The sequence below is a fragment of the Colius striatus genome, chromosome 11 (genome assembly GCF_028858725.1).
Source record: "Colius striatus isolate bColStr4 chromosome 11, bColStr4.1.hap1, whole genome shotgun sequence".
Taxonomy (NCBI): domain Eukaryota; kingdom Metazoa; phylum Chordata; class Aves; order Coliiformes; family Coliidae; genus Colius; species Colius striatus.
Window position 1 is genome coordinate 12,692,324 of NC_084769.1, and position 26,038 is coordinate 12,718,361.

At 41.4% G+C, this 26,038-nt stretch overlaps 1 protein-coding gene across 2 annotated transcripts in view; it reads left to right on the forward strand.

Annotated features, from left to right (window-relative positions):
- SEMA5B (semaphorin 5B) overlaps positions 1–26,038 on the forward strand; it is a 276,815-nt gene that overhangs the window by 79,806 nt on the left and 170,971 nt on the right. For both annotated transcript variants that reach the window (XM_062005005.1, XM_062005004.1), the window contains exon 3: positions 7,539–7,599. The gene's annotated coding sequence lies outside the window, so the exon portion shown is untranslated. The remainder of the gene's footprint in view (positions 1–7,538; positions 7,600–26,038) is intronic.

Sequence of the window (26,038 nt, forward strand, 5' to 3'; positions counted from 1 at the left end):
ACAGGCACGAATGAAAATAGTGCCTAAATCCATAGTGTTCATGGTAGAAACGTCGCAGGCAATGGGGACTAGCTTTTGAGAAGCACTGTTCCATAAGCTGGCTTTCCTCTCTTCCTTCAGCTGTGCCACTGGCTTGACGTAAAATCCTCTGCAAATCACTCACCTTCTCTAGAGGTTCAGTTTTGCTTTTGTGAAGCGGGAACAATGATTCCTTTCAGCTGTGCCTCCACAGCAGTGATTGAGCGGGGCTAACAAGCAGTAATGCAGTCTTCAGGGAGCGGCAGCGCTGAAGCTACTCCAGCGAGTGTTTTGTACAGGGAGAAGAATGGATCCTTAAAATATTTAATCAACAATCTCTGGATATATATACCCCTCCTTCTGTCTTAAATACTCTTAGTGATTTAGGGCTTTATTATGTCTTTCCTGCTTTTGTTTATCTCATGTTCTCTCCACAGGAGCTTCACTTTAGACCACAATAAAGCTTTTTAACCATACTGTTACTGGTTATAGTTGTTAGGAAATCTTTTGCATATATATCTTTCTAAGTGACCTCATTCTCACTTTCTGAACTATCTTGACTTTTTTTTAAAAGGAAGCAACAGTGAATTTCCATATGGGCTATACCTTGTAAAAAGATTATCTCCATTTATTCTTTTTATAAAGTTTTCAGAAAGGAAGGCACTGTCCCAATGCACAGAAGCAATTTTTCTTTTCAATGGATGCTGTGACTCAAATCTAAACCTTTGCTCTCAGAGGAACACTTTTCAAATGTTTACTTACTGCTTGATTCCTGATAGGCAGTCTAGAAAAAAAAACAGATGAGGTGTTGCTCCTGAAAGTTACACTGCTTTATATTGTTTGAAAGGCAGAGATTGAACTGATTTGTCTAGCAGCTTGCCTTTTCTCAACTGGGGAAAGAGTTCCTTTGTAGCTCAGGCTTTTATCAACAGTCCAGTAGGAGTGTTTTATATATATACATAAAAAAATCATGCAACATTTATATAAAGCCTTTCATCTTGATGATTCCAAAGCAGTTGACAAATTTGTCAAGTAATTTGTCAACTATTTTCCTGAAAAGTTATCTCTTACTTCAACACAAAAATAGAGGTATTTCTATGCTGGTTGAAATGATTTTTGCTACTAGTAGTTTTTTAAAGTAACTGCCAGACTTGTAGTGAATGCATTGCTATATTTTAATTGAAGAATTTCCAAAACTTTTACCTGATCATCTAAGGGGATTTAATTAAACATGAAGCCACCATCTTATTCTAATGAAACCAGAGGGAATCTGCGTGTGTACTATGAGTAACTGGGGAAAAAAAACCCCATAAATAATACAACACTGAAGAAAAAAGGAGTCTTAGAAAGATCCCCTTCTGACAGTCACTTGGTGACAAATTCCTGTTCTGTGACACAGCTGGAACAGATTGTTGTGTAGGGGTGGAAACTGCATGAACTGCTGGGGACGCCTGCTCCTCTCTCGTATCCCCTTATCCATCTCAGGCTTGGAGAGGAGTCTGTGCCAAAAGTAGGTGATCTTCCCAGGGCTGGTAATGTTTCTCACAGTAATTTTCTCTTTACCTCACTGGTGACACTGTGATCTTCCATGGCCAGTATTTCCATGTACATACGAGCAGTGTTTTCCTCTGCTGGAAGGGCTCTGCATTCACACATCCCACATGCGTACACGCTCTGCATCTGTAAGGCTTCATCAGAAGATCCTCTTGGCTGCTGAACCTTTCCCTTGGGCAAGTCATTGGCTACCTCGTGAACAAAGACATTGCAAGGTGACTAAGGGTTTCATGATGGGATCCATAGCATGAGTGTGTTAATGGAGTCAAGTGCTATTTATTGGCTCCAACGTATTTCACTGCACCCTTGGTGCATTCGTGCTTCCTGTATGAAACTTGGCTGAAGGAGCCAGAACTGCAAGACATCATCCCAAATTCCAGCTGGGATGCGTAACTTGGCTACATGACACTCTCCCCTCTTTGCCCCCCTTAGCAACTTCCCATGTTAAATAGTTTCTCAGGACTCAAAGTGGAAGGGGGAGATAAATCTCCAGGCCAATGATTCTGATAAGTAGAAAAATTGCATAAACAAATTAACTGTGATTAATAGTACGAAATCGTTACTTGTCTTGTCTGCCTGGAAGTTGTAGCTTGCTAAAATGACAGCCCTTGTCTTGCTGTTGGGGGACTGGGATGCAGAGAATGAATGCTGGGGGTAGGGATTTATTTTTACACATATTTTCAAACTGAAAAAAAAAAGTGTGATTTATTTTCTTTCGCTGCAGCCTGCTCCCAATTTTCAGTTTACATTAATAGCTGTGGGAACAGCAGTTCTTATTGCTGTATACTTTAGCTATTAACACTGTGTCTGGTTTGACAGTACATCTCTCTTAATTTTTTTTATTCCCTTGTGATCATAAAATATGTATCAGCCTGCCTTTTAAATCTCCTTTGACATGTCCAGCTAGTTAATTTGTGTCTTCCTTCAGAATCTGATTTTTCTAACATCATATACCTAACCAGAAGAGACAAACCAACTTTCCATTAAAACTTCCTTTTTTTTTAATTAGAAGTTTGTTTGAATTCATATTTAATGGAATGATTTCTCCAAAAGCCCCTAACAGCTTTCACCCCAAATGTTTGCTTCATTGATATTTTAATTGCTGTAATAATCAGCATTCTGAATAAGAGGTCTTTCCCCTAGCTCAGTAAATCCATACTGGCTGAGTAAAGCATGTCTGTGATTTATGTGCAGATAAACAGCTTTGGATTCTGTCCAATCGCTTCATCAGTTTTAATTCGGCTGCCTAATCAGTAGCAAACAGGAGGGTTGTTTTTTGTTGGGTTTTTTTGCTTTGTTTGGTTTTTAAGGAGATGGGGGGTGTTAATACAGGGTTTGGCACTTTCCCCAGAATGGTACAGATAGCTCCCCATTTCTCATCACATGTCAAAGTCAGCTCTAACTTTCTGAAAGAGTTTATAAGAAGGGGATGAGATGCCAAGACCTGCCTTTGGGCTTTCATTGGTATCTAAGGAACCATACAGTTATGCAGTCTGAACAACTGATCTGCTCTTATCTCCTGTTTTGTAAAGGACATCCCTCAGATGTGGAAGGGCTCATATAGAAGGAGATTTTATTTCCTCTGTGTGTTCAGGGGTTGATACCTTTAAAATTATTTTCACAGCAATCACATTACTACTGTTACTGTTTCTTAATAGGCAAAATGACTTTGATGGGGTCCAGGAGGCCTGTGAGGTGCAGCTGTATACAGTATAACCCACTGTCATCATTGCAACTCCAGCCTGTGGTTTGCTGTCACATCAGCTATGTGCACAGTACTCTAAAGGCCAGGGTGGTCCAGATGACCCCAAACTGAGACTCTTCTAACTTGAGGCTTGTGACCACAGTTCTTGACCTCATTTCTGTCTACAATAACCCAAGCAAATGCCTGTTAAGGTTAAAACATCGGGTCATTTACGTTATTATCTATTAGTGCCATGTGTCCAGAGGTGAAGTGTTCTCTGATTTATAAGCAGCCTCAGAAGGATTACGGAGAGCAACCTCATTTTGGTCATCAGATCTAGGGCAAGCAATACCATCTGTAATAATAAAGCTTACCTAAAGAGCTTAGGATGGTTTGAGTAGTAAACCATGGCTGTGTGTCTCTGAGCCTTGACAGCTACCCTGACTGCCCTTGCTTTCAGCATGTAACTGCCTGACCACCTCCTTTACACCGTTAGATTGTGAGAGGTATTAGTAACTGTTCTTCTGTATCCATTTTCTACTATTTCATACCAGTCCTTGTTATGTGAGCAAGGAGCAGGCTTCTTCCAACTCCTACCATCCTGTGATTCTGTGATTCCTTGAAAGCTGTGGTAGGCTGAGTGGCTACCACTGGACTATTTAGGAGACATGTTATTTGGAAGGAGAAGGCATCAGCATTGCTACTGTATCTTCTTGGGGGTTTACATCACAAGCAATGACACATGCCACTTTTTTCCCATGTCAGGTTAAACCCCCACAGCTCTGTGTTTCACTGTTACCAAGAAGAATCACAATCAAAGCTACTAAATTCAAACTTTTTGGCTCAGCCTTAATTCCTCACACACATCCATAGCTGTAGCAGCTTTAAATAGAGCTTTGAATCATCATGAAATTCAGAGAATTAGGCTGGGCTGGAGGGAAGGGCAGTAGACTGGGTTTGTGGCATTTTGGGATCAGTTTGAAGTGCAGATGTGCATGTCCTGAGGGACCTTGGGCGAGGTGTTTAATCCATCTGCTGTGTTGGGTTTTTGCAAAAGGGCAACACACCGCCTTAGACTGGCGATGAAGAGAGGATCAAATCCACTAATGAAGAGAAGACATTCAGATCCCGTGGTGGTTCGGCTACAGCTCCACCTCTTCTATAGCAGTCGCTGGGCTTTTTGACTGCAGTGATTGAAGATTCTTCAGAAATGGTTGCAAACATTTTTTATACTCTTGTGCAGGGTCAGAGGAAGATGATGCAACTTGCCCAGGGCTGGGGAGCAGTCAGTGACAAGGTGGCAGTCACGCCCCTGCCAGCACATCCCACTTAGCAGAGCTGAGCTGACAGCCCTGGAGGTGGAAGCACGGTGCTGGGAAGAGCGGAGGTGTCTGCTTTCTCCTGCTCTGCAAAGGTTGTGAGCTGGCTATGGCACTAGTCCCACAGGCTCCTTGGCTCAGCATGGGTACTTTATTCTTTTAATTTTGGAATGCCCTGCTTTTGGCTAAGACAGCATGGATTTAGAGGTGTGTGTGGAGGAGCAAGTTTGATCATTATATTAGGCTACTTGTATTACCCAGCACTATGGAGGGACTACCAGGCTCAAGATTTTCCTGTCTTTGACTGAACACAGTCTACGGGTTTGGTTCTTTTAACCTCAACAGGAGCTCTGAGCATCTCATTCCTGTTAAAATTAATGTGAAATGAGTCCTGAAAGATGAAGACTATCCCATCTCTCTATCTGCTGCTTTAATGGAGAGATAGAAAGGGTTTCATGCTGTAACCTGAGAGGGAATTCAAGCATCTGAGAAGTAATTTCAGATGGCTCAGTTTCTTGCAGATCAAAGGGTGAGTTTAGGGAATCCTCTATTCTCTGGCCAGGAGGGAGCTATTATGTTTAGAGAGTTAGGCAGTTTGCAGACCAAAAATCCTTCTGGTGATCAAATCTGAGAGCTTTTGACAACCAGTGGCTTACTTTTTAGAAAAGACGGCCAGTCCTGGAGGCTTGAGCTAACAGATGAACTAAATTTTCTCACAACCTGGTATGCTGGGCTCTGATCTGCCTCCTGTGATGTCTCCAAAAAAGCATTTTCACTGTTATCATTTTTAAAAGCAAGATTCAACTGGCAATGAAGGCTGAGTCTGTTTGTCAGGTGCTCTGTCACTCCCAGGTTTCATTGGATTTCCCACCTTCAGGATTCAGCCCTTGCAGAACAGCTGCTATCTTCACATCTTTGTCCCTTTCCTAAGATTTCTTCCACAAGAGAAGACTGGTGGAAGGAAATGTGAGAGTGTGTATGCGTGTTAGTCTTAAAATGTTGAAAGAAGAGACTGTGAGAGCATTTTCTGGGTTATGGAAATGTGATGAATGAGGCTTCTTGTAAAAAACAATTGCTTCAGTACTCTCAGTGAACTGGGTTCCTCTGTTGCTGCAGTTTGCTTCTTTCAGATGTTGCTACATTTATTATGACTTTTTCCTTTTCCTTTTCCTTTTCTTTTTCCTTTTCCTTTTCCTTTTCCCCTTTCCCCTTTTCCTTTTCCTTTTCCTTTTCCTTTTCCTTTTCTTTTTCCTTTTCCCCTTTCCCCTTTTGTTTTTCCTTTTCCCCTTTCCCCTTTTCCCTTCCATTGCCTTTGCTTTTTCATTTCTTCTTTTTTAATTTTTTCCTTATTTTTTCCCTTTCTCTCCTTCTACCCCCTCTTTTTTTCCTTTCTCTTTTCCTTTTCCACACTATTTAGTAGCCATTGTTCCAGACGGAATTACCAGGGTGGTGAGTGATCTTACTGTGGCTAAGGTCTGATGGCTCGGCTCTGAATGTGACCCAATAACCCATAGGAGCCCTCTGGTATCGTGTAAGGTTTTGGCAGACCAGATTTTAGTTTCCCTGGGAAAAAAAACATTTTATCTTTTTAATATCTCCATTCCTTGCGTGTGATGCAGAGTTAGCAGCATGTGCTCCTTTCTCAGCAGTATGGTGAGGAAAGATCCATCTGTTTGTGAATGCTCAAACTTTGCTCTAATGGAAGCCGTGTAAATAACTAGATAAATGATTTCAGTGAGATTATACGTCAAGCATCAGAGGTAGCAGGGTCAGAATCTCTTCACAGTGAATCATTTCTTAGTGACTGAGTGGGATTTGTGCTCACAAGCCATTATGCAGAACTGTCCTCTTGATTTTTACTGTCTCTGTCTTTTCCCTGCCTACACTTTTAGCTCCATCCTCTCTTGATGGTAAACTCCAGGGTGCAGAGACTACCATGGTCAATGTCTGCACTGTGCTTTGCAGAGAGATCAGGCATAGGCTAGGCTTTGGGATGCTGCTGTAATATGAAACTAAAATGATTAGTAAATAATCTAGAGTTTGCTATAATTTGTTGGATGCTTTGCCTCTTTACTTTCATCAGATTGTGTTGGAATTGGGGGTTTTGGATAAGACAGAAGGATGAAAATAATGAAAATAACCTTTGAGATGTGGGGTTTTTTGTTCATTCTGTACTATGTTTTAGGATCAGTACCCTTGGTGTTTGAAAGATAAGAGGGGGGGATAGAAAGATAAGGGGGTTAAGAGCTCACAGATAGCGTGCTAGTTGTCTGCCCTACCAGGTTTGCTGTGAGACCTGGAACAAATCGTGTAGATAGTGTTCACGTGTCTTTTTCTGGCTGCAGCTCCTGGATTGACTTGAACAGTTTAAATAGGTCTTTACTGACCCGTATCTGGCTGCATTTGTGAGGAGCTCTGCTGATAGAATGGAGGGTGCATGATGAGGCAGGGTGAGGGGTGACAGGGACAGGAATGTCCCCAAGCAGATCATGAATGTCTCCAAGCAGTGAGGAATAAAATGTGTGTTCACAGCCTACATTTCTCACTGGTGCAAATGTCCCTCTTGGAAACTGAGACAAGAGCAATTCCTTGTCTCTTCCATGAAGGTGAAGCATTCAGGACTGTGAAAAGCTCAAGCAGGGCTGCTCAATTTCTAAGTTAGATTGAATGTGCTAAAATATTTATTGTTTCTACAAGCATTTGCTGCTAGCAAATCTGTAGGCTAGGATTTATTGCAGAGAGCAAATATGAAGAAAGTGATTGCAGCTGAAGCAAGTCTTGAAGCAACCTTCAGATGAGTATTAGGGAAAATTTTAACACTGCTTTGTGGTTAAATAATATATTCTTTACATTTGGTTTTTAAAATAATGTCAACATCTGACATTAAATTCTGTTCCTCATCCAATAGAAGATGTAGTTAGAAATATCCACTGAAGACTCTTTTTTTTCTGATATTTCCACAGGTTACTAAGGAGTTTCACTGGAGCATGACTTCGAATATGACTCTTCAGTAATGCAGAGACTGTAAGTAAAGAATATAATGTTTGCAACCCTTCTTTTACAGACATGTTTACACTCCTTCCAGAGCTTTTTTAGAACTTACCTTTGCTAGACTCTACCTTGCAAGGAAGTGGCTGGAAGATGACGCGTTTGTAAAGTGAACTGTGTCATTTTAGATACTTGGCCTTATCAGCTTCTTGTTTTGTTTAAGAACTCCAATAATGGTTAATTTTCTTAGTCTGCAGGAGGAAAGCCCAAGACATCTGTCAGTACAGCAGGAAATGCCACAAGCAGACAAAAATAAAAATACCTCATTAGTGTAGATGAGCAGTGAATAAAATGCAATGATACATTATCACAAGCTGCATGCAGTTGGTTCCCAGGCACAGAACAAAGGCTAAGAACCTTATTTTGCTTGTGATACCACTAATGAAAAAAGGCCTACTAGAAGCTGAGTTAATGAACCTTAGGGGCTGCTGACCCGGTCGTGTGTTTGTTGGCCTTTTGTAACTTGGTGTCAAAGTTAGGCATCTGAGGATTCTTATCACAGAGGCAAGCTTTTTTGCAGTTTCTGGTTGTGAATACTTGAAAAAGATACAATTTCCTTCTCTTCCTCAACTTTTCCCATCTTTTTTTTCTAGGGTGAATTAGTAAGCTGTTAATTTTGTAGCTCTTTTTCTGAATTCTGCATTGTTTTTCCTAATCAATTCTCTCAGATCTGCTCAATCTCCATTTAATTCAGTCAGCTACTCAACATCCAAACCTTTTGTAATAAAGAGAGTGCTAATTTTCCCTTTTATTTCAATTGTAGTTGATGGCTTTCGTCAGGTGTTATCTTATAACTCAATCATCCGCCATTGGAATTTGTAATTTAATCAATAAAGAAGGTCATTTTTCTCAAGGAGATCGAAAGAGAAAGAACTCAAGGAAAATGCAAAGTAAAAGAAAGGCAAAGAACAAAAAAGGGGGATGAACTGTGGTTTGCACTTAATAGCTACATACTTTTTTGGCTGTACCTGCCTGGCAAGTAGCAAGCAAAAGAAATACCACTATTTTAAAATGAGTGAATCTGATGATTGCACCTATGCACCCATCTTGCAAAATCTGAAAGGAAAAATGATGGATGTTCCATAATTTGCTATGACAGGTACCTTGATTCAACTCTACCACACTGAATGGTGTTAGCACACCTGTACATGAGCAGTGGTGTCCACTCTAGCAGTTTGATATCAGGAGAAAAAGGAAGAGATGGAACTCTGTGCTATGTGAAATGATCCAGCCTTTCTGTTCACATGCCTTTGTTGCACTGCTGTTGCTTTAGCTAGGGCATGAGGCCTCTCTCAATGTGATTGCTGGATGGCTCAAGGCTTTGCAGCAAGGAGATCTCCCTGGCCTCAGTAAAATGTGTCGGTGGCCTGTGTACCTGTTCTGTCCCCAGCCTCTATATTTACTTCCATTGCTTCTGCTGCCCTAAAGCAGAAGGTGACATTGCACTGGCTTGGCCATATGAGGGGATGGCTGTTCCTTGATAGCCAGGAGTGCTCTCTTGGTTTCATGCCCTGGCCAGTTTGAGATGTGCAATGTCCAGAAGAGCTTCATCTCTGCCAGTTCTGTGGCTCAACTGAATTTTGTCCCAAGGATGAAGGTTTATTTTGCTCTCAGCCTCTGGAAGGCAGCATGCTTTTTTCATAATTCCAAGCAGCTGTGAGCAAGGCCTAGGAGGGAGATTGAATGCCTCACTGGAGAAGTACTTGTGCTGAGTCACAGCTGGGAATCTTTCTTTGGCTCCTTGACTTCAGAGGGATATTGCCTGGACAGGTCTCCAGTATCAGGCTTCTAAAGCATCACCCATGGTTTTGCTGATAAATTGGTAATAAGTGTTACGGTCAAGTATAATTGTCTCAACTTGTCAAGGACCACAGCATTCAAGATAAAAGGTGTAAAAATTATTCATTCAGAAAATGTTAGGACTTAAAATGACCATAATCATTTGGTCTTTAAAGGACACCAAAACATTCCCAAAGCTCTGTTGCTAGGGCTGTAGTGCATTTTCTGCCAGTGAAATGTTGAGCCAGTCATTGAAACATACACCTTGGGGGATTTTTAGAGCATGTGTTTTAATTAAGACTGGCAATTACTAAAGAAATTCTGAAGAATACAACGTTTTGGGAAACTTTTCACATGCAGTGTGTGGTATCTGTCTCAGAGCTTTTGGTACTCCTGTTGAGTGCTACTCCAGATTGAGTAAACATGTATTTAGGGTGTCTTTAGGTGCTTATTTCAAGCCTAGATTGCCAAAATTTTCCTGTGGCAGGAACATAATTTCATGGAACAATAAGATAATCAGTGGATGAACTTCACAGTGATCTTAATCTTAAAATACCCCCCTCCAAACACTCTATAGTAGAAGCTATGGCTTAATTGTGATGGACACTTGCCTCAAGGTTTATTAAGTTTTGAACATTGTGAATTGAAGAATACCTGGGCAAGTGCTGCACTGAAATGGATTGATCCTAGTGTCTCAGTGATTCTGCCTTCCTACAGCTGTCTTGAATTCAAGTCCTGCTTCTGTTTTGCACAGTTGTACCAGAAAGTTTTGGACCAGGAATGTGTGAAGTGTGCCAATCAGACAGTTCCAAAATCTCCAAAATTGCAGCTGTCCAACTTCTTCCAAATCACTCTCTCTGCCCTTGGAAGATATCATAGAAGCCTTTTCTTGGATGAGCAATATTGTAAATATTGGTCATTTTTTTCCATAAATTTCCATTAAGCCTGTTTCCTAACCTTTCATTAGTGCTAAAAGATTACCAAACATGCACCATATGATTGCTCAATGATTTCTGGCTCCTTCTTGTGCACATGAAATAATGTCATCAAAGTCAGTGCCATTCTGCCTGTTGTGTTTGGCCCAAATATGAGAGCAGAATTTCTCCCACGGAGTAGCTTCATGTGCTGTATTTGAAGACTGACTTTTTGGAGCAACCAGACTTTGACAGGCCAAAGCAATCAGTCTGTTGCCTGAGAACCCAACTGTAAGAAGTGTAAGAAGTAAGTTTCAGATGAGAACTGAGGTTGAAAGCACTTCTTGGGGTTGATATAGCACTCGAGTGCTTTTGGAATTGGAGCATCCTCAGAAATAAGTAGTGACACGTGCAGACTGCCCCTCTGTCCTTTCCACAATAATGACTTCCTCTTTTCACCTAAAAAGAAGAAAAAAAAATAACTATGCTTTGGTCCTATTTTTCAGTGGTATTTTGCACAGAGTGGAGAAACCAGAGGTTGCGAGTTGTGCATGTGTGTAGTACATCTGAAAATGTTTACATATATGTTCATCTTTATTTTCCCCCTAATATCCCTTGCATTTAAATGGATACAGCATTTAAAACCACTTGGATTGATTTTTCTGTCCTGTTCCCAACACCACATCACCCATTTTAGTAATTCTGTGTAGATTAGGAATTTGGAAACAAAGAGAACATTGCAGCAGCTTTTAGCTCATCTCTTAATGGACATTGAGCTTTGCTTCCACTGTTTTTGAATTCAACAGGCTGCAGAAGAACTGGGTGTCATTTAGCTATTAAAGATTTTTGTTTTCCTGATCATTGTGAAGTAGCATCATTAACACAGGCAAATTACCATGCTTCAGTGTGCTGTGTCCATGGTACATTAAAGGCTCTTTCCTATTGGTAAAGCTGGGTCTATTCTTCTATAAAATGAGGGGCCCATTGGCAGTTTTTTGGCAAGTGAGACAGAGGGACTATTTAATGAGAAGAAGAGTGGTCTAATAAGGGGGAAGAAGTTGAACATGACAAGTGCAGGGAAAGATAGCAGAAGGCTGGTTTATAAATCACTACATAATTGGGCCAAAATATTAATCCATTTTCTCAGGGCCAGGGAGGAAGACAACTGCAATTTTGGGGTAAATGAGTAACTGGATTTTTCCAAAATGCATTTTAGAAAAGTCAAGCACTCTGTTCCATTTTCATTCCCCTTACCAAGTGCTATGCTTTCAGACTAATGCAAGCTGGTATGTATTGCTTAATTTTCTTTTTCGAAACGGCGTATTGGCTTTTGGGGAAGAAATTGGACTTATGCTTGAATATCTCTGTATTTTACAAATAGGTTTTTGGTTTAATAAGATGAAACCAATTAACCAGAAAAGTCATTGCCAATGGATTTTACAAGTACATAAAAATATATTGCTTTTTCTTGAAACATTTCATCACCCCTTTAAATGTTCCTTTCTCCTTCCTTTGCCACCAGTGACAAAGCACTCTGATGAATTTATCCCCTCACGGCTTTTCCTGAAGACATTGATCTCTGGCTCTGATTTGTGTGTGTGTGTATGTGGGGGATTGTAGGCATATACATTTATTTCTGTCTCACTTTGCCCCTGGTGTTGTTCAGTGCATTTCACTTGTGGCCTGAGGAAAAACAGAGCACACAAGCTATAAAAAGGTGTTCTTAAAAGGTTGCTTAAAGTGGCTCAGGTTCCAAGGGCTAATGAGCAATCTCTCTGAACCAGGTGTTAATGCAACTGCTGAGACATTCGGTACAGCAGAGACCTTGAGGAAGGCAGTAGCACCTGATTGTTACCCCACTGCATCACCAGGAGGGGAAAGGTCTCCTAGAAACACTTCTGAGGTGCCTCATTATACCAGCTTTGCCTTGCAAGGGAAGGTGGGGACAGGGACACACTGTCCTGCAGTGGCGTGGGAGAGGTCTGGTCTCTGGCTGCCTGTCTCTGAACATTATTGCTCATTTAATCACCTCTAGCAATATTTTACTCCCATGCTGAATACTGAAATTGGAGGGAATTTTAATATGAGGCCCCACCAGCCTTTACCCCTAAATTTCCACTGACTCTCTGCCCGGGAGAGAGGTGAGTGACACACAGGACATGGGCGCCTGCTGAGGAACTACAGCATTTCTCTTTCCATTACCTCAGCCTTCCCCATTCCCTCACAGCCTTGCCTTCTGCTTAAATTGCAAAGGATATTAACTTCTATGAGCTTGTGGGGTGGTAACCCAGGCAGGCCTTGGGATGACATGGTTTTCCCCGATCTGATCAGCTCTGTGTAAACTGAAGCATAAAGAGCCTGCTTTGATCCCTAATAACTTTGCTGGTTTGCTTTAGTTACCAGATGATACAGAAATGACTAAAACATGGCACTTCGGGGTAAAATAGAGTGTGTGTCCAAGTACATGGCATATGACAGAAAATTAGCTGTTGCAAACACACATCTCTGTTCACAACAGCTTTGCCCAGTCCTTCAAGAAAACATCTGTATCATTTGAAAAATAAAAACCACCAAATTTTGGTAATAGTAAAGCTTTAATTATGTTCTTCCGCTAGCAATGGGAGTGCCCTGCAGGGCAGTGCCCTTTTTGCATCCCTGCTTCCATTTAGCAGTGGTTCTCACATCTTAAAAATAAGTCTAGATATTTTACCAGCAGCCTGACATCATTACTAACACTGTGCATGTTTACTACATAACTGGTGATCTAGTTGAAGGAAATGATTACATGGAGGGCTTTAAAGGAGGTACCTCTTTCAATGGGGTGTGAACATCAACACAAACCAGTTACTTCAAATCCTCCTGGATTTGTGGAACTCTCTCAATTAGCCACACCAAGTTGTGAATTATACAGCACTTTCAAAAAGCCAGGATAGCCCAACACCTACTTCCAGTAGCTGTGATGTGAGCAGCATGTGCTGGTTTACATCCAAGCTCTTCCGCTGCTTGTTTGATTCTCACATTTTTTGGGCCTTTGTTGAATTCCTGGGTTGTCCCTCATATTAAAATGACCTTGTTCCTCCAGGGAAACCTTCCCCCATTCAAACAAATGGTACCAACACCAAATAACTGCTTTGTGGGTATCTAGTTTTGTCCTGCATTTGTTTTAAAGCTTCCCAGGAACCCTTGGCTAGTTCGTGCAAACTGTTAACTTGAGGGTAATAATTTTGTCTGGGTTTTGTCACAGAAATTCAATTAAGGAGGATTATGAACACAGTTGTAGGCCTGTTTCATTTACAGTTGCAAATGAAACCCAGGCCACACACTGATCGTTTATATAGGAAAGGAGATGCTGTGTAGTTTTGAGTGGTTGAATTACCTGCGTGTTCCTTTGTGTGGCTTTGCTTATTGCAGAAGGGAGGAGGGGAGACTTGCAAAATGAATAAAGGAGTGAGGGAAAGGCGGGAAAGAAATCACCAAGGGAAAAAGTACCCCCACTGCTTTTCCCTAGGAGGCACACTTCCCGTCTACACATAATAAACTCCACAGGGAATTTCTTCCTCCTTAGAAAACATATCCCAAAGGGTAAGAGTGAGGAGTCCTTTATTTAATTATTTTTTGCTAACAAAGAGCAATATTCTGTTTTCGTGGCCTTGGTTTGGTTCCAAGTCTCAGAGTGACTGGGGGCAAGGCATACGATTCCACTTTTTTTAGTTCTTATTTCTGAGCCATGCAAGCTAACTTTTTAATTCTTTTTTTTTCTCAAGTTTCTCTGCAAGCAGCTGAATTCCCCAGGTAGGAAAAGGGAGAAGTAGGGGAATGGAGGAGAGGGCATTTACCAGATTGGAGCAAAATGATAGCTCCTACAGAGGCTGGCTCCTGGTGGAAGCAGCGTGTTTGGAGATAATGAAAGAAGGGATTTTGGTTATTTTGTGGGATGCCTTTTTTTGTTATGAAGGGCAAAACAAAGTCAAAACTTGTCTTCATGTCCTCTGATGAAATGTCTGTATTTGTAAGGAAGCAATATATCTCAGTTTTGCTTTGCAACAATAAACATGGGAATTACTTTGCACCACTTTGGAGATATGCAAAGGGCATGACACTTTGGTCATTTCTTCTTAGTTTTGCAGCCTTTGTCCCACAGCCTCAGGCTCTGTCCTCTAACCTTTTGTCTGGGAAATCCCACACTGATTTCCTTGGGGTGTTGCCTGCCTTAAGACATGGAAGATGTAGCCTCATCTAACTAATAAGGCTCAGCTCTCATCTACTGCATTTTGTTCATAAGGAGGTATCACCATTTTGCTTATGGTAGGTAAGAGAGAAATGCCGGAAAGTAGGAATGCGGCCCCAATTGAGCCAAGAATAAGGAACAGTCCCAGTCTGTCGCCTGTATCTTCTGCTACTAAGTGCTGGAGTGTCTGCTAAGGGGCTTATACTATGCATCACCTTCGATTAAAGCTCTCTTCAAGTCTACTCTAACAACCCATTTTCCTCTTTTTCTTGCTTTCTTCCCGATCCTTCAATTCCTGGAAGGATTTTTCTGTCCTTAGTGTGCTTTCAACTTCGTGCCCAAGAGGCTTACTGGATTCTTCATCAGATAAGAGAAAATAAGCTCTTTTGTTTCTAGCTTTAGATCAGATAGTGTTTCCATACATCTCTCTGTATATGGCCTTGACACTGTTGAAGACAGAAAAAGAAGCATGCAGCTTATTAACTCTCACAAACTCCAGCAGAATTCACAGGAAGTGATGCAGTGAAGTGTGAACAGTACCTGCTTTTGCTCCACATCCAGGGCAATTCAGCCTATGGTGAGAGGCTGTTACAGTGATTTCTATTTCTCAGTAGTTTTATGGTAGAGTTGTCTTGTGTCAGACCAAACTTCTTGAAAGAACTTGTTGAGGCAAAAGCTTGATGAAAAAAAAGGAAGGGCTTTATGTAAAGGACAACCTGTGAGTCTCTTGTTTTTTGTGCAGCTTTTCTAAAGAGGTTAGGACAATTGAATTCAATGCCCTCAGCAGTCCAGGTGAACATGGCTTTGGAGTCAGTATTGTGACTAGATGGATTTGTGTTTGAATAACCTTCCAAAAGTCAGTGGGTTCATGCTGGAACAAAAAACACCGGGGGAGAAAAGGAAGAGGATCAGGATTTTGCATATTCGTCAGATTATTTTGTTACAACTGATTGGGATGATCCATCACGATCTAGTTTTGATGTGTAGTGGAGGAAGGAGATGAGAGTGACTCATCCCAAGGGCGTTCCCAGAGGCGACCTTCCGGAGTGCTCATTTCCTCCCACTGACGTACCAAGTGCCTCACTGCCTAGCCTAGCCCAGCTTTCAGGTGAATAAAGTAGGGTGGGTTGAATCTCTGCCTATGTTTCAATCACGTTTTATATTTGGTAAAGCATATGAAAATAGCCCTTTTTTAAACATCTTTCAATCTACAGATAGTAGTTAGATCCTTAACCAGCATAAATGAGCTAAAGTTTAGTGCTGAAGAGCTTATTTTCATGAAGTAACTTCTGCTTTGCTCCAGTTCAAGCAGAGTGAGATCTCTGTGGAGTTTTTCAGGGGTTGTTCCTGTAGTATCCTTAAACTTAGTACCTAAAGCTCAGCAAAGGGACAGAAAGAGACTGCGTGGTATGTAAAATACATATGATTTCAGGGGATGCCTTATGTTCTACATGACATGCTTTTAGATTTGTGATGACTGCCAGCAGTGCCCTCTCAAACTGTAGAAGAGAAATAATCCTTTCAAATCAAGTCTGATAGAGAGTGAAATGTTTTTCACTAGTCTAGTTTAAAAATAATATCTGAGTCTTTCCCTCCTGTGGCTGCTAACTGGTTGAGCACAAACAATGCACACAGACAGTAGCCATTTCAGTGGTTTCCCTGGAACTTGCTGTACATTTTTAATTCTTTTCTTCCTTTTTTTTTTAACTCAGAAAGAAAAATATGTAGTTGAATCATGAAGCTAGATAATGTATTGTGAGCATGTATTGGACTGAGGTCCTTTTCAGCTGAATAATGACTTTATTTGCTTATAATGGAAGAATTGAAGAGATGTGCGAAAGTAAGACTGAAACATACTCATGGGGCTGTATTTCAGTCACGAGGAGGAGACTGACTGTTAATATGAGAATTAATAACCCCCCCAAGCCACTTCTTTTGAGCAACTGCAGTAGGAACTGATAGAGCAAAATGCACAGAGTAATGCTCTTTTAGAACAGCTAAAATGAAATGTTTGTTACAGCTTTATGTACGTACACTCTCAGCAGGGGCCATTTTCCTTCCCTTTAGGCAAACTCAGAAGAGGAAGAACATTTAACACCCTCAAACCACCCAATCTGTGTGCTGTATGTATGTGCCACTGAGCCATGCCTGTGTTCTCGGTGCCTGGACTCTCCCTGACAGGTGGAATCTGGTCTGTTTGCTAGCAGTTAGAGGCACCACAGCAAAATGCTAATGTTGATCAGAAGGGGAAGGTTTGAAATTGTAAGCAAACAAGGAAGATCCATCATGTGTTTTCACTGATGATAAAAGGCTGACAGTGGCAGTCTGCTTATCACATAACTAGATTTATTGAAATAGCCTGTGCTCTCATTAAATAGTTTGCTTTTTATGTTTTCATTTTATTTCATCTTCCTGAAGGTATCTGAATTTTTTTCAAGCCTACTGTTACTGCCATGGCAAACTGGCTAATTTAGATCATTTCTTCTGTTAATCCTTAAAAGAAGCATGGGCTGCAGCGTCCTCTTCTTGCTGATGTAGTGGGACCTCAGCACAAATCCAGTCCCTGTCATGACATCTGAGCTTCCTGGAAAATACATTATTAAGTCAATGTAATAATTATAAGTTTGTTCCTTGCAAGATAATAGTGCTTGTGGAAGTGTGGCTACACAATTAATTTAGCAGAAGCCTAGTGCCATCAGCTATGCACAGAAAATGGGGTGAGATCAATAATTTTTAATCACCAGAGAGAAATAAAATGCAGAAACAAGACTGTTGCTAGCATGATATGACATCTCTATGCTGAAGGGACTGTTTCTTTCATGGCTCAGCGAGGTACTGCAGTTTTTGTTTCTGTTCCCAGGGGAACAAGCCGCTGCTTTCCTCCATTTTTTGAAAAAGTTTGTAAGACGAGAAGGGGAATATTAATAATTGAAAATGCAAGTTGCAGTAATGCCATTTGCATAAGGATGTTTCTTGACCCATGGAGGATATTCACTGTTGGAGAAAAAAATCAGCAGAGGAACTGTGGGAGCCTGATGGATCTAAAAGGCTACCTGGCAATAAACATGTTTCTCGAGTGAATCTTAATGTGGTTCCCAAGACTGGAGTTCTCTATTTATAGCCTGCCTTTTTTCCTGGAGGACCTGAGATACTATCACCCCCTGAGAGCTAGGTGTGGTGGCAGTAACTAGACATTAGCATGGAGAGAGAGTTTTTTTACAAAGGACATGGATACAAATCCTTATTCCTGCAGAGTTTGCATTGTGAAGTTCAACAGTGCAAGCGACCTTCAGTGAGAAAGCCCTTCTCCAACGGCATTATAGCAGTGAACTGCATGGTGCTCACCCGTCTGCTGCACCAGGGGTTAAGACTGAGTTGACTTTGCTGATACTTTAACCTATAGTTTCAGGAGTTGTGGTGCATTTTTGTTTTGGCTTTGGAGGGTTTTGTTTGTTAAGCCAGATGCTTATGCTGCAGAGCCATCCTTCCACACTGCTTTGAATGCGTTACTGAAACATAACTCATAAAGTGCACACACTGTTACGATTCCTGACTTTAACTCTTAGCATATTTATAGGCCTCATTTCCATTTTTTGTGGCCTCATTAATGGAACAGCAATAATAAATTGAAATGTTAATGGGGGATCATTTCACCAACAGCAGAAGGTATTAACGAACTAGATAAGATAGTTGAAAGGAAAATAACTTTTTAATACTGTAATTTTTTTAACCATAGCCCCTGATTGTCTCTTTCAAAACATGTGCAATTGGGGCAGGTCTGAAATTGTGACCATCATTTCATATGGACATTTTTAAAATCAGCTTCCTGGATGGATCGTCTGCAGAAATTCCACCAGGAGCAACCATTCTGGAAACTGAAGCAAGATCAGACTTTGCTGTAGTCGTGGTGGTAATGATAGAAACCCAGAAAGTACCTTTTGTCTGTTTGGGCAGTTCACATCCTGTTGTGAAGTACTTGGAGATGGTGTTCAGATATGGTCTCATATAGGAGTTAAATTCCTAACAGACAAGGGAATTTTACCTTCTAGTTACAGATTCGTAGAAAGACCAGGAGAAGACATCCCTTGGTGGCACTGGATCTCATGTTTCCCACTGGTAAAAATGGAGGGTTTTGAGTTATTGGAACACATTGGGATTTTCAGGCTTAGTCAGTTAATATCTGTGGAGAGTTAGTATCTTCTGAGGGAGAGATGGTACCCTCTGAGGCAGTCCTCAGCTGAACGTAAACAGTACCAGTGTCTAGGACCTTTCCCAATGCTATACCTGGTTGAAGGCCTCTGTGCTGGAGCTCCAGCTGTAAGGACATGTCTTTATGCATGTTTAGAAGCTGAAGGCTAAAATTTGTAATCAATTTGGAGTAAATTTGCATTCTACTCTCTGGTACAGAGCACCTGTTTGAGTTTTTTTGCTGCTACAAAGTTTGTTCCAAATGAGTTTTCATCTCTCTGAGCATATGCATTAACGCTTTTTGGACTTGGCTTACTCACAAACGTAGTAGAAGTTTTGAAGTTGATGAGCAACTTTTCATCACCTTACTTTCTTTCTTTTTGTAAATCAGTAATTTTTTAAAGTACTAGAGTAGGCCAAGAGTTGCATGTTTGAACTGGCTGTTTCCTGCAAGAGAACAGATTGGTATTTAAATGTGCCATTCAAGCTAATCACCTCATAATCAGGAGTCTAGTGACCTAGAAACCTTAATGTGGTCTTGTGAGTATGAGTATGTGCAATTTTTTTCCTGAAAATAGAAAAATGGTTATTTTCAATGCAATTGGAATGCATTTGGATGCAATTGGTCTAATTCTCTCCTCTTTGGTAGATATTAACTTGAAAATGATTTCTGTGTGGTGCTGTTGTCTTGATTCAGTGCAAGCAAACTGCATATGAACCCACTGAGCTAAACACAGGATTGTCGAGGACATATGGAAGTGGAAAGGTAAATGCCAATGCAGGGGCATTTGAAACAGGCAAAACAAAAAGAGACGATTATCTGTCTAGCCTTACTGGCAAATAATCAGAAAAGTGACTGGAAGTATTTTTTCATGGCTTGGGGCTTTATCCAAAACTCACCAAAATGAGTGGAAAACTTTCCACAATGTACTTAAACTTTGGGCTGAGACACCTGATCCTCACTCTGTCTCACTGCAACAAATTGCTAAGTGCCTCAGGCAAATAAAGATATTTTCAACAGCCAGCACTACTAACACTACCTGGCACTCACAAAGCAAACTTAATCTGCTGTGGCTGTAATGACTCTTCAATGTGTAGAGAAGAAAATAGTTGCTTTGAGTAATACAACATCAATATGGGTATGGATATGGATATAGATGTGGATATAACTCAGGCATGTGGCATGGGGATATGTGTTCAATAAGGTGACAGACAAGTGACCTTAAAATGCTTACACCAGTTTGCTGCATCGTCATCTCTTCAACTTCTTCCACTTTAGCTTTACTTCAGTTGTATTTAATTTTCCCCTTGTGGTTTTTTTTTTTTTTGTCTTCTAAAGTACAGTATGTGCAGATTTGGTTTGGGGATGGAGGTGGAGCACAGCTGGTGGAGTGGAGGAGCAGGGAGGGAGGCAGATCTTTTTAAAGCAGCTAAACTCGTAGCCAAAAAAGATACTGCATTTATAATGTTCCCATTCTTCTCAATACTTAACAAGAAAAATGATTGTGTGTGTGTGACGTGAATATTCAGCACAGAGCTTTGGTAGCTGACCGCTCTCTTTTCACAGCCATCCAACCGCACACACATTCCATGGGGATTACCTCACTGCCAGCGCTCCTCAAAGTGTGGGATACTCCGAAGCCGACCAACTGCAAAACTCCTTTCTGCTCTCTGCGGTGCTGATTTTAGGCGATGACCTTTAAAACCACAAAAAACCTCCCTACATCTACCCCCAAAAAGATTTCTTTCATCTATTAGTTAAATAGGAGAGATACAGGGAGTGGAAATAGGATACAGTCTGTAGGTTATGTGTAGGACAAGCTTTCCACTCCTCTTTGGCTCTAAGCACTCAATAACTTTCCAGCCAGGGAATGTTTGTCCCTTCCTTCTCTCTCTCTTTTTTGTGTTCTTCCCTTGTTTTGCATATTCTGACAAGACTGTTTACTTCAGCCTGCAGCTTGCACTGCTTTGTGTGCTCTCTCCCCATCTCACAATTACACAAATAAATCACTGAGGAAAATTTGCATTTGATGGCAATTTTTAAGTGATATTAAGTTTCATGGGCTGAATATAATGTATGTCAGTTGGCTTAATTAAACTGAATTTTCATTTGTGACTGTATGACACTATTTTTGTCTTTCATCTCTTTTGCTATTAAATGTGCCAATGGGTTTGAAAACCTGAGGATGACAGGTCTCAGAAAGTATCATCTCTCTTGTATGAAAATATCAGCTTATGCCAAGTGGAGCAAATCAGCATCATCATAGAGCTGAATAGTTAATTTATGCCAGGAATTTCTGAATGCCAGGCGGTCAGGAGTCCAAGGCCCATGTGTTGTAGCACCCTCTAGTCGCTCCATTGGTAACTTGCCTCGCTCTAGAGAAATGATGTAGTCTGGCAAAAGAACTTAGATCAAGTGAAACCTGATTAAAAGTTTGTCCAGAATTTCTGTGCCCTGATACACTACATAGGTCGAAAGTGGCTTCCTTCCCCCTGCCAAACAGTGGTGTGTGCCCTGGAGCTCTGCTGAGATTGGCTTTGGTGAGCACAAGCTTTGTCTTGCGCTGCCTCTCCTGCTGCCATGACAAAGCTTGTGATGGGGCACAGTTTGCCATTGACATTGCTGGGGCTGTGAACACATACTGCCTGTTCTGCTCCCTGGGTTGAGGTTGTAACACCTGCAAAGTGGGAGCACATGGGAAAGACATCTCATTAACTGCTGCAGCTTTGTTTCAGGGAGATGAGGAGCCAGGCAGTTCTCATTTTCATCCTGCTCTTAAATACCTGAATTGAAGTAAAGGGCAGAAATGCCATTATACGTTGGGTCTCACAACTAACTAGAGCACGTTTTATGCGTACTACTGACCAGGAACTTGTTCTTCCTTCATGAGCATCAGGAAGGAGTGTGAGCGTCCTGTAAGATCCCCAGATCTGGTCTTCCAGAGCACAGGTACCTGCGAGGGCTCCATATGAGTTCTGACTTTTTGACTGTTTCTCTCGAACAAGACAGGCAAATTATAGCTTGAGATTGTCACACCAATTAATACTAATAATGCTGGTGCCTCTCTCCAAAGTGGATGAGGCACTGAGGAAAGTGCTAGTTTCATATTTATTTATTTTTCAGGCCAAAGATTTCCACACTTGCACGACTCCCTTCACTGCCATTTTCCATGCAAAGGGGCCTGCGTGCCCCTGAGACTGATATCGCATCTGCTCCTCTGTGAAGACAAAGATAAACTGGTTCATGGTGTGTTGTTATTTCGCTTGCTCTTCAGCATAAGAACAAGCAATAAGAATGCATTTAAGATGTTAATGAAATTAATGAAAGCCAGATCTCGGAAACAGCTGAGATTGTTGACTGTCTCAGGCAGATTTGTACTTCATTTTAATTACAGATGAGCCAGAACCAAAACCCTGATTAGAATTGCTCTAGATTTTGGATCCACATCTCTCAGCTTTGCAGTTTGGACCAGTTTCCAGTGTTTAATTCTCCTTTCGTTTCATTTTTCCTTCTGGTTTTACTCCAGGTGTTCTAATGTTTTCATTTTGCCTCTGTGAAAGACCAGCCTCAGAGATGGACATGAGACTTGCTGCCACGGGTCCCTCTGGGGCCACAGAGGCAGAATTTGGTAGCGGCATGTGCTGATATGTGCCAGGGGAACGTGTGCTAGGCTTTGGGCTGATAAAAATTCCTTTGCCATCTACACGGGCAGGTGGCTGCTCATTCTGTCAGCTCAGTAAAATACGGTTTCTGGGAAGTCCTCCCGTGCTTGAATGGCCTGAAGTGGCCACGACTCCTGACCAGTCCCCCAGCCACAAACCCGACGGATCATTTGTTACCATGCCTTCACCCATAATGCCAGAAGGCATGGTAACACCATCCATGGTTCAGTGTTCTCGGTTTGCATGTGTATCAACTGCGTCTCAGAATTTATACTTTGATTAAAAAGAAAAGCCTCTTGGAGACAGTGTATTAATAATGAACAAATTCCTTTTTATGTCTCCTGGATATAAGAGGACCTCGAGCCTTTCCCTGGGGAGAGAGAATGGTCTGAACAGCCCAGTTAGAAACCTCAGAAGCAGGAAGCACATAGGAAAGGATGGTTTATTATCTTTGTTCTTTCTTTGCTATACTCAAATCCCAGAAACAGTGATACTTTGGGCTATAGATATTGTGCTGTGCAATTTAAGGGTAGGTTGAGAAAAATACCTGATCATAATGGCTTTAAAAACAGTGATAAAAGAGGGAGAGGAAAAAAAAATCCCCTATATTAAATGCTACAGTGCTTCATTTACACAATATAATAAAAAACAAATTTTGTGATTCAAGTAATGATTGCAGGTTATTAAACTAAGCTTTAAAGACTTTATAAATGAAAGACTTTCAATAAGTGATGAACATGAATGATAATGTGCTTGAAAATAGAGGGAATCTTTATTAAGGTTGACACATTTGTTCTCCACCCACCCACTTCCCTGCTACTTTAGTTGGTCCCTGGATCACTATCACAAAAATGCACCAGTGAGACACAGCATTAGCTGGGAAACTTCATGGGAAAGCACCACCTTCCATAGTTTCCAGGGCCTCTTCTTTGGGAAGAGGCTGCAACACCATGGATTCCTGCTGATCGGAGCAGGGGTCGTGGGGCAGCTAAAGCAAGTGGGACTCCGCTTCCGGAGCCAAATTTATTGCCAGATGGTTTCCATCTACATGTGTTAGAGAGCTCTCCTACACTGATTGTTGACAGATTAAGCAGAGAGCTCACTGAGACATGAAAGTTACTCTCCCCGTACAGCCATTCAGTTAGAAAACTGGCAGCTGGTGATGCTAGCAGGCATCAAGGCTGATGGGCAGAACTGAGCTGTGCTTCATTAGAGCCTTATTCGGAGCATATTGACATCAGTGGGTGCTTCTCACTGGCTTGGAGAATCTGGCCTGGGCAGTGCTGGAGTGAGAAACTTTGACAGTCGTTTCACTGCTTCCTTATCTTTTCACGGTTTAGTTGTGGCTGTCATCAGGTTGGGACATAGTGACTTGGAAGGCAGGTGGCAGAGAGAGAGGCAGAGCTGTGCTGCTGAGCCATGCAGCAGACAATAGAGCCTTCCCTCTCTCAACCAATAGTAAACTGATGCTGGCGTAAGGGAAATTGTTCCCACAGGCACTGCCTTTTGATTAGATATCCGAGAGTTGTAAAAAACTTCCTATAATGAGTGTGAGATCATCTGACAGCCCTGCCCAACTGCAGTTTTGAGTAACTTAATTTTACCTGCTCAAGTTGCTTCCCCATTTCAGTGGAATATTCTGTTCTATTTTGCCTAAATTATTAAAGACTGATGAGGTTTCTAACCTAGAAGTGGCTGCGTTTCAGTGATGGATGAGTTGATTCTCATGTGGATATAATAATCAAGGCATTTTTAAGCATCTTCGTCACGAAAGGCACAATATAAATGTGAAATATTACTTTGTGCCATGCAGCTGCTCAGATCTGAAATGCACATTATGTCTCGGTAATATAGACAGTGCTTAAGACTGTTAAATTAAACTATTAAAGCCTATAGAAAAAACAGAGATGACAGAGTGCAAATTAAATCTGAATTATCGTTAAATTGCTGTGCCAGTAGTTTTCAAACAGATTCATAGTGACCTGGAAGAGAGCAGGGGGAGTGGAGTGACATTCACACCTCCTAATTGGAGTCATTATCTATACTTGTTATCATGCTGCCCACAACAAGGGCACTGCTGTCCCAGCGGTCACTGAGGTAGGGCAGAAGGCTGCCTGTGGACTGCAAGGGATACAGAGGGATGTGGTGAATGTCCTGCCATCCTTGATTTAAAGCCAGGACATGACCAGGCAGTCACTTTGTCAGATAGATAGTTTGTAAATGCGATAAATGGCTGCAGGCTCTTTTCTGTGCAGGGTGACAGAGGAGAGAAAGGGGGGGCACAGTGCATGGCTGGGTTGTGCTTGTGAGAGACATCGGTGTCCCAGGGACATGCCAGTACTTCTTACCCTCTTCCTTCCCCTGATAACAACCCAGACTCAGTGTAGGGCCTCACTGGACCATAGGCTGGTAATAATTCCAGCTATGGGCCTTCGTGGAATAGCATCTGAAAAAAGGAGCTTTTTAGGTCATCTAAATCATCTGCCTGCTAAAACATGAACACATCTGACACTATGATCTAAGGTTCTTTTGTCTGGTTCATTTATATCCAGTTGCAAGTGATGAAGTTTTCAGAGCTCCCTTTGGAAGTTTATCCCTGCCCCATTCTCTAATAAGCACTCCACAGTGCATTTTAAAATAAAGATTTTGCCTTTGTTTTCCTCATTTTATTACTCATGATGGTATCTGTGTACCTCTAAAAAATCCTTTCCCATCCCTAATCTTTACAAACGCTTGCAGGCATGTGGGTATCTGTTTATTGTGAGTCAATCTTATGCCAATCCATCAGTTTGCCTCTTGGAGCACTTTATGACAGCAGAAAGTGATTAATTTTCAAAGCAGACGCAACCTTTAATCTGCAGAAAAGGAAACAAACTTTCCCCCACTCCTTTGCTGATTGAATCTGGAAATGAATGAATGATACCCAACTCAAATGTGTTTCTAAAATAGTTTTCATTAAATATAATCGGTCAACGCTGATCATCAAAATTGTCTTGGAGATTGGCCTATGTGTGTACGGTACTAAAGCCAGAATGAGCTCTGTGATCGATATTCATCCAACATCTTAATCTGCTCAACAGTACTAAATGGATTTTCCCAACGTCCCTGCAAAGCGGGGAAATAATGTAACTCTTGAACAGGATATATTAAAGCAGAGAGGATAAATGGGATGTCCAAAGCAATGCTGAGCAGCTCCTGACTTGTATCTTTGTACCTGTCATCCTGCTGTTTGTCATCATCAAACAATGAAGCTGCAGCTGGGAAAAAATTCCCAAGGATGGCCAAGAAAAGCCAGAGTTTGGCAAAATTAGAGGAAACATTTTGACGTGGCTCCCCCTGTATGTGCTTTTGTGGTCCCAGATCTGTCAACTGCTCATTGCCAGTAGATAAACCATGACTAAACCCAAGGACACGCATAGCCTTAGTTCTGGAGGTAGTTTATTTGTTTTCTGGATGGTTTATTAGTTGTTGAGCTCTTGTGAAAGTGATGACAACAGAGATCCTTGTCTTTAATTCCACTCCTTGCCATACTACTAAAATGTATTTCCTGCTTCCAGCATGGGCCTGAACCTTGGTCCATGAGAAGCTAAACTCAAAGATGCAAGTCATTTTACATACTGCTACACTACAAAAATTGTATTGA